The sequence below is a fragment of the Anser brachyrhynchus genome (genome assembly GCF_964034855.1).
Source record: "Anser brachyrhynchus genome assembly, chromosome: 5".
In the NCBI taxonomy this organism is placed as follows: domain Eukaryota; kingdom Metazoa; phylum Chordata; class Aves; order Anseriformes; family Anatidae; genus Anser; species Anser brachyrhynchus.
Genome location: NC_137699.1, coordinates 65539153 through 65547399, shown reverse-complemented (window position 1 = coordinate 65547399; position 8247 = coordinate 65539153). Strand labels below are relative to the sequence as shown.

General features: G+C 48.5%; 1 long non-coding RNA gene across 1 annotated transcript; it reads right to left on the bottom strand.

The window, feature by feature from the left end:
* Positions 1-400: 400 nt before the first annotated feature.
* LOC308195920 lies at positions 401-8039 on the bottom strand. Its single transcript, XR_013951938.1, has 2 exons — positions 5144-8039; positions 401-1637 (listed from the first exon to the last, which is right to left on the bottom strand). It is a non-coding gene; the product is annotated as an uncharacterized lncRNA (long non-coding RNA).
* Positions 8040-8247: the final 208 nt, after the last annotated feature.

Below are 8247 nucleotides of genomic sequence, written 5' to 3'. Positions count from 1 at the left end.
AAGAAAACCAGCGGGAGATTGACAGCAACACGAGACACGGTCTGCCCCTGCAGGGCTGCTACCAGGAGGTCCCTGCAAGAGCTGTGTGTGAGACCTCTCTCCCCGGGGACGTGTTCTCTGCACACCTGTGACCTCTGACACCTGCGTGGTTAAAGAACACAAACCTCCAAAATGAAGGCAAACCAAAACGTCATCTTTCAGGCCCAAAAGAGGAGCTTTTGCATCAAAGCACAGCACGCACGGGACATCAGGGATCCACACGGGAGGGAGCTTGTCCGACCCGTGACCACCCTGCTGCAGGCAAGCAGGGGAAAAGGTGCTGGGACGCCCTGCGTCGGCCCCCAGGCCCCATCCCCACCACCCCTCACCGGCCCAGAGCAGCAGCACCGCTGGCAGCCCCCTGCTCCGCGAGGCACAGCACCGGGCTGGGACGCCACCCCTGCGGCTGGTGCTGGCCTTCCCGTGTGGGATTCCTCCCACACCGAAATGCCGTGCATGTGGCACTGGAGTTCGTCAGACGCTTTTGGTCAAGGGACCATCAACCTCTCTGCAAATTACAGGTTACGACTCAATGAAATCCTTGGCAATGCCAGCCCTTCCTGTGGAGCATCTGGCACACAACAAACGCTGCAATTACACCAAAACCTGATTCGTTACACTGACATACATCACTTGGGAAACACTAAATGATCTGACACAAAGCCATCCTCAGAGGTGCCGAGGAGAGCCTGGCGTCTCACGGGTCTAATGACCACTCGCACTGGTGTCCTCTCGGGGGGTGGCCCGGGGCTGTGCTGCTGCCTCCTCGCTTGGGAGTGAGCTTCACACACGCACACGTGCCTTACAGGCCAGCATATTACACATACACACATATTGTAAGTAATTTCTCCAGCAAACGCTATCTGGCACAGCAGAAGCTCTCAGCTCGGTAACAAAGCCCTTTCAAGTCCCTGTGCTAATTGGTCTCATGGCAAGTTGGAATCTGCAGGTATCTGCGGGCAGTCATGATTTTACCTTGGCATTGTTAAAAACGCTTAATTTCCAGCAAAGAACCACTGGTAGCAAGCGGACAAGCTGGGCTCATTTGTAGCGAGCTGACCTCAGTGGATCACCGCTTTGCCTCCGCCTCCTTTCCCTGCCCCTGCTTGTTCTCAGCACCATCCCTGTGAGCCACCACGGCTGCACCGCGAGAACAGAGGTGGCGCCGGGCTGCGGCACTGCTCCTTAGGGTGACACGGCACGGGTGGCGCCAGCCGGGGGCCGCTGCTCTGGGGAGCTGTGGGGTTCTCCCAAAAGGTGCGCGGCCCCGTGGGGAGGCTGCTGCGAGCGCCCATCAGCACTGCCGAGCTGGGCACACGGCTTCGTGCCCCCAGATCACCGGGTGTCCGCTTCACCCAGCTTCCCCCTTCCACGTCTGCAGACCGCACGCGATGCTAAAACAGAAGCTACACAACCGCTTCTTCAGGGCATTTACTGACATCCCAAAGGGCTTCTGTCCCTCTCCCGTGCTCTTGGCTCACATGTGACGTTCACAGGAGATAACGAAAAAACTTCACAAAAACTTCTAAGCCTCTGTGCCCGTTTTCCAGGTCCATCCGACTGAACTGCTGCATCCTCTGTGGTGCTGATAAAGGTACCTAGAGATGGAGAGTGGTCAGGGCAAGGTGCTCTTTATTCTGCCTTCGTCATCTGAAGGAATTATTTGGCTTCCCCACGACATCCTGAGAAGAGAGCTGCAAGCTGGGTATTTCTGAGAGAGGACCTCCAAATTCTACACCATATATATTTTTCCTTTAAAATGTCTCTAAAGGTCATGCTAACGGTGTTTACTCTCTGATAATAAATTGTAATACTTCTCTCCCTGGATAGTGCCAGCGACTGGAGAGGTGCCCGCTTGTTTTCCAGCCAGGGGAAGTGCTCTACACCAAGCCAGCTCCCACCTGCGCTATTTTAAACAGTGACACTTGCAGTTACTTTACCGAGAGATGCAAATATATTTTTCTAATGACTGTTTTCTAAAGCCTGGCACGGGAATCAGTGTAATGCTTTTCTGATAGCCGGCTTGGTTGCCTTTAACACTCCCAAGCACCCCCACCCCCCTGCCCCTGCATCGACACCCCGTACGAGGAGGCTCGCTGTTCACACAAGTTAGAAGAAAGGAACCTCACGGGCAATCTGGTGGTTTAGCTACTAGTTGACCAAAGAGGCAGGTTTTTAGCTCACTCTGCACAAGATGCCCCCCCAGCATCTGTCCCAAATAAACCCACGCTGGTTTTGGGGTGCTTCCTTAACGCCATCTCTGAGGCCACCCCAGGCCAGCAGGCAGCCTCTGCGGAGGCAGACACCGGTAGTGGAAGCAAAGGGCCCTGTGAAAAAGGCTAACTTATTAGTGAAGTAATTACTTTTTTTTTTTTTCCTCTCCTCTTTAATACAGATAAGACTGCAAGCAGGAATAATTAAAGCAAACCTTGTAACCCTTTGGATTCAGAAGCCTGGATCATTAATCCAGAGTGCTAATTAAAGCATGCAGGCCTGTCACGGGAAGAGGAGGCTCTGAGCTCAGGGTGCCAGGTCCCTAAACAGAGAGGCATTTATGCTATTTCAGGGCAGCAGCACCCAGCTAGCGTGGGGTAGGTGTGCCCTTATCCTACCTACCGTCAGATTATGCTAAGCTATGTGACATTTGTCCATTAGAGTTGCTTCAAGCTAAATTTGTGGCCTGGCATTATCTGTAAGTTAAATTACTTCCAAATAATTACTTCTGGTGCTATTGCTGCATTTTTCAGTGGAGCTGCCAGGCAGGGTCCCAAAGCTAGAGAGCACGCTGTCCACAGCGGCAGACGGCATGAAGATGGAGATGGAAAGAGAGCCTGCCTAAAAACGGTGGTGACAGCAATCTCAGGACTCACGCAAATCAGTTTGGAGAACCAGAGGGAAACGCAGTTAAGAGATGGCCATTTCTTAGAGGTAATGCTGATGGCATAAACGCAAACCACTCCAATGCAAAAGAAAGACAGAGGGCCGCTTGCATAAAGCAGGACAGATCCACGGGCACAACGTGGAAGGGCAGAGAAGGCAGAAACTAGTTCTGCTGGCACCAAGGACAAGCACTGACAAAACGGCACGAGCGCTTAGGCACAAAATCGGGAGAACAAGGCCCCTAGGGGCAAATGCAGCAAGGGGTGTGCAGAAGCAAGGAGGCACTGGGAATGGCTCTGGCAGCAAGAGAACAACTGGGAAGGAGATGGGGAAAGGAGGCAGAAAAGCTCCCGGCAGGTAGTACTGAAAGGCCAAACTGTTTAATCCTTCTTTGCTATTGTTTGGCTTCGCTCTTCAGCAAAAGGACAATTGTAATCAGGCATGTAATGTGATTAGCACCGTTGACACAACAGTAATAACTCAGTTACAACAGAAAAGCGCAGGGTACAGAAGTTAAATGTTTTCAGATGAGCTGGAGTGACAAAATTTTCCTCAAGTTCTTACGGAACTGGCTGACTAATTTCAGGACGCTCTCCTGCTACCTCCGAGAAATTCCGGAGTAAGAACTGGACTGAAAAAACTTCAGAAGGGCAAACCACTACTCATCTTCCACATCCTATGTGGTGCTCCTTGGGTAGTTTCAGCTCCCAAAAACAAGTAATCAGACCACATATTGGCAAATCCCCAGAAGATACCAAGGAGATGAGTAACATACTTGCATACTTCTGATAAACTGCATAAGAGCTGGCTACGTTGCCATCATACCAGCAGATCTGGTAGCTCAGCATCAGAAATGGAAAGGTGTATCTGGTGGGATCCCACGTGAGCCCCCTCAGCCTGGTGCTAATCAACATTACCAGCAAAGGGCTGCCCGCTGCAGAGTATTCCCGCCCCTCCTCCAGGTGATTCCTAACTGGAAAGGGATGTAGACGTGTTGGAAAACACGATTAGACTTCAAGGTGATTCTACCATGTTAGAGAAATTAAATGGAAATCAGGATGAAATCCAACAGGCATTAATCCTGCCCAGAAAAAGTAGAAGTAGCTCCATATAGATGTATGGAGAAAGGTCTGGGGGTTGCCTGCAATTACGACCCGAGTCACCCGTGTCATTCCAGTACACGGGAGGCAAACGTCAATGGGATGCACAACCAGCAAGGAGGCCTGTAATATACATGCTTTTTTTTTTGTTTTTTGGCACCATGCTTCATAAGAAAATGGTGTTTTTTAAGAGGGAGAGAGAACAAAAATAAACACGGTGATAGTCACTAAATAGATAATAATCTGTAGAAAGAAGACCAAAACACGGGCGGGTTGCTCAGAGAGTTTGGAGTCTCCATCACCGGAGATGTCCAAACCCCACTGGACACGGTCCTGGTCTGCTCGAGGTGGCCCTGCTGGAGCAAGGGTTGGGCCAGGTGAGCTCAGAGCTGCCGCCAGCCTCACTGGGTGCTGTTCTCTGGGTTCAGTTAGAGACAGAACAAGAACTAACAGACAGCGCTGTAGCAGGATAAGTTTAGGTCAAATATTAGGAAAAATAGCTTACGAAGCAGAAGACTGAAGCACTGAAATAGATTTCTTGGAAGATTTATGGAGAAAAAAATAAAATAAAATGAATAAAAGGCAAGAAAAGCACCGATCAGAACAGAAGCCTGAGGTGCAGTTTATGAGACCGTTTGCAGGGTAGCTGGACCAGGTGATCTCCAAGAATTCAGCCTTTCCTTGGATTAGATTTCAGAGCTCCTTGCATGCAAGAGTTAATAATATAACTCAAATAAGCAAAGGGTGAAAAACAAGCAGGGAGGACGGGCACAGAAAGTAAATGATCAAATAACCAATCTGAAATTTCCTGCCATTTAATGCCACACTCCTCGCTAATTCTCTCTAGGAAAGAGACGTTCTGCAACATAGTAACAAAAGAAGAAAAATGCATTTACAGCCTGAAAATTAAATTCATGGCAAGGAAGAGGAAATAGAAGGCACATATGTTCCCTAACTATCTACTGAGCTCTCCAAAATCCGTTAGCAATGAAACAGCACGTGTGAAAAAACACTCCTCTAAAGAAAATTTTCCAAATAACTCTGGTTTGGCAATGTCATGTACTTTGCATTAACAGCAATTAGCTCAATGGAAAAACACAGCAAGTCTTTACTGGAAGGAGTACCTGTTTCATTAAAACACTCCGGCTGAGATTTCTTGCCGAGGTACAGGTGCAGTGCTGTACGTTTCCTCTTCGCTCACAGGTTTGTACTCAGCTCTTAGCTGCAGTGGGTGCTGCAGATCCACGTGTGGGTGGCACTCAGCTTCCCCCCATTCCTCCCCCCAAACAATTAACACCTCTGAAATTAAATCAATGCCAGGTGGTAAACCCTATTACTGCATGCTAGATAAGGAAGGCAGATTTCACTGTCAGTTCTGTTACTCTATTGGTAACTGTTTTCAGACTATGAATTCAGCTTCATTTGTCTGACATACAAAATCCCAACCAACCTGCAGCCATCAATACGATACCAGGAATTTGGAACAACCCACTGCATGTTGCAATAGAAATGCTTCCAAGAAATCAGACCTTAAAAACAATTAAATCCAACCTAAATTCTGTTTTCCTTTTTTTTTTTTTTTTTCTCTTGGAATAAGAAGAATCCATACCATTATTTGTAAAAACGTGTTTACCTATCTATGTGAGAGAAAGACTGAGAATAAGATGTCTGCAAAATATTTTGAATTTTTTTGTAATGGCAAGGAATTACCTGACCAAGAACAGCACTGTTGACATCCTACAAGATTAAAGGTAGACCTAGTTGAAAAGTGCCTGCTAAATGCTTATCTAACCAAAAAAAAGTTTCCCCAAATTCAGGATTTTTTTCTAGGTTGATGGATTTGGCAACAGTCTTACTTGCTCCCTAGGACAAAGCTCTCTATATTGCCAGGCTCGGCAGGAAGGTTTTGTTTTGGGCTACTTCTGCCTAGGGGTGTGTGTGCTGGGCACTTCAGGTGTCCCTTCCCTACCCAGCCCCGTGGGCCCACCTTGGTGGCTGCTCACGCACGGGACCAGGCAGGAGGGTACCGGGGCTCTGCCCACCCTGCTGGGGCTGCAGGACGTGCCACCGCTGGCCGCATCCCAGGACTAACCCCAGGCTTGCAGATATTTGGTTGCTCTGGCAGAACTTTCCAACCTGAGAAACATTTTATGGGTTTTAACGTTTTGCGCCTGACCTGAGCCAGGACTTCCCCTCAGCCTTCATCTCCTCGGCTTGGACCTGGCTGCAGGAGCCAGCTCACGCTGCACGCCTGGCGATCTTCTCACGCGCAGCAAGGGCAAACAGCAAGGTTCAGACATCTCCACTGGGAATTACAGCTGACAATACATAACTGAGCTTTAAATTACCGGCCCCTATCCAGGGCAGCTGTTCTCTACCATTTCTTAGATTTATAGAGTTTGAACCTAGACAAGACCATTCAATCCCTCTCACCTGCCCCTGCCTGTCAGAAGACATTGCATTCTGTGCATTTATCCCGCAGTCCCAGTCCAGGAGCGTGCACCAGGCAAACCGCTGCCTCCGCGCTCGGTTTCGGCAGCACTATCGCTCACCAGCAGCAGCCTGGCAGTCCCTACCGAGAGCACGGAGGTGCCGAGCCCGCAGTAAGGCTTGGGCTGGTGGGAGGCAGAGGACTGCAGGAAGCTGCTGCTTGGCTCGCGCCCCTTCCACAGTGCCCGTCCTCGTGCCCAGGATACGCATGGTGTTGATGCAGCAGCTTTGCGGTGGCCGTAATACAGCAGCCCAGCAGCAACCCATCACACCAGGGAGACGCCAGCAAAGGGAGCAAGGTGAGGGTCAGGTCAAGCCTGAGTTTCTCTGACAGCTCCTTGCAGGGGATCTTGCTCAGGATCCAATCTCGCCACCTTTCCTGAGCACCATTTTGTCATTTTAAGGGGAGCCGTGACTGCAGAGAGCAGCGATTGAAGCTGCTGCGCTCGTTCCACAGTGTCTGCCTGCTGGCTTCTGCACAAGTGATAAAACGGTGACTTGGTTACAGGAGCAAGGGCTGCAGAAATGAACTGTCCCTAGTCCGTCATCCTAACCCAAACAGATGCACCCTATACATTAACTATAAGATAATATATGGGCAGGGAGTAGTTTCACAACCATGATTCAGTCCAAAGACTACTGTAACAGAATAAATTGGAAGAATGATGGCCCTTCCCACAATATATTCCATTATTGCTGTCTGCGTTAGAACACGTGGATACCTGCTTAGTGGTTTCATGGCACTTAAATGATACTACCAAATGAAGAGGGCACACCTTTCTGACGCATAGCCTCGTGGTGCAGGAGGCATTGCTGGGTGCAGTCCTCTGGGATGCTCATTGATAGAGCTCCGGGTCACACTTCAGTCTGCTCGATCACAGCTGGAGCAAAGCGCTCGTGCGTTGATTCCCTTGGCTTTTCTGTTACATGTCTTCTGTCCCCACTCCCCACCCTATTGTGCATGGTGGCCTTGTCCACCTCTCCTGCAGTCACCGGCAGTAGGACACCTAACAGCCACCCGGCACTGCCCTTCTTCAGGACCTTCAGGCTGACTGACTTTAATATTTCCATGCAACTTCCCTGCTACAATTCCGTTTTGCAACATAAGCTTTTTCAACCTCTTATTATTATTATTCTTATTTTCTGGGCCCTCCATATTTTATCTGACTGTATCTTATTCCTATTTATTTTTCCATTTGTTTCCTTTCTTGTAGCTTCCCTTATTCTGCATGACATTATAGAGCTATTGTGGAACTGCTGATCTGAGACGCATGTGAATATCGTTTAAAAAGCATAAATCTCCACCTCACTCTATGTCAGTATGTCATAATAATATACAAAGAGCTTGCATGGCAGAATTCAAAGATCCCTGTCACAACCCTGTCACGAATCTTGGAAAATAATTTCTAATTCTTTCATCTGATAACTTCTGAGGAGTTTCACACCCAAAGGGAAGCTGATTGCCAGGCTCACCACTAATAATGGTCTGGAACCACTAGGAAGGTCAGGAGACTCAGATAAACATTTTTTTTTTCCATTTGAAACTGAAAATTCATTGAACCCAAAAGTATTAGAGAATATAAATCCATTTCAGTAAAGATTTTTTTAATGGAAAAAGAAGCTCTAAAGTTTGAAATTACCATTTTGCCCCTATAAAACCAGTATTTTCATTTTTATTATGTTTGGAAAGCAAACATAAGGGCACAGTCACAGTGACCTGCTTCTGATGCCAGTGTGA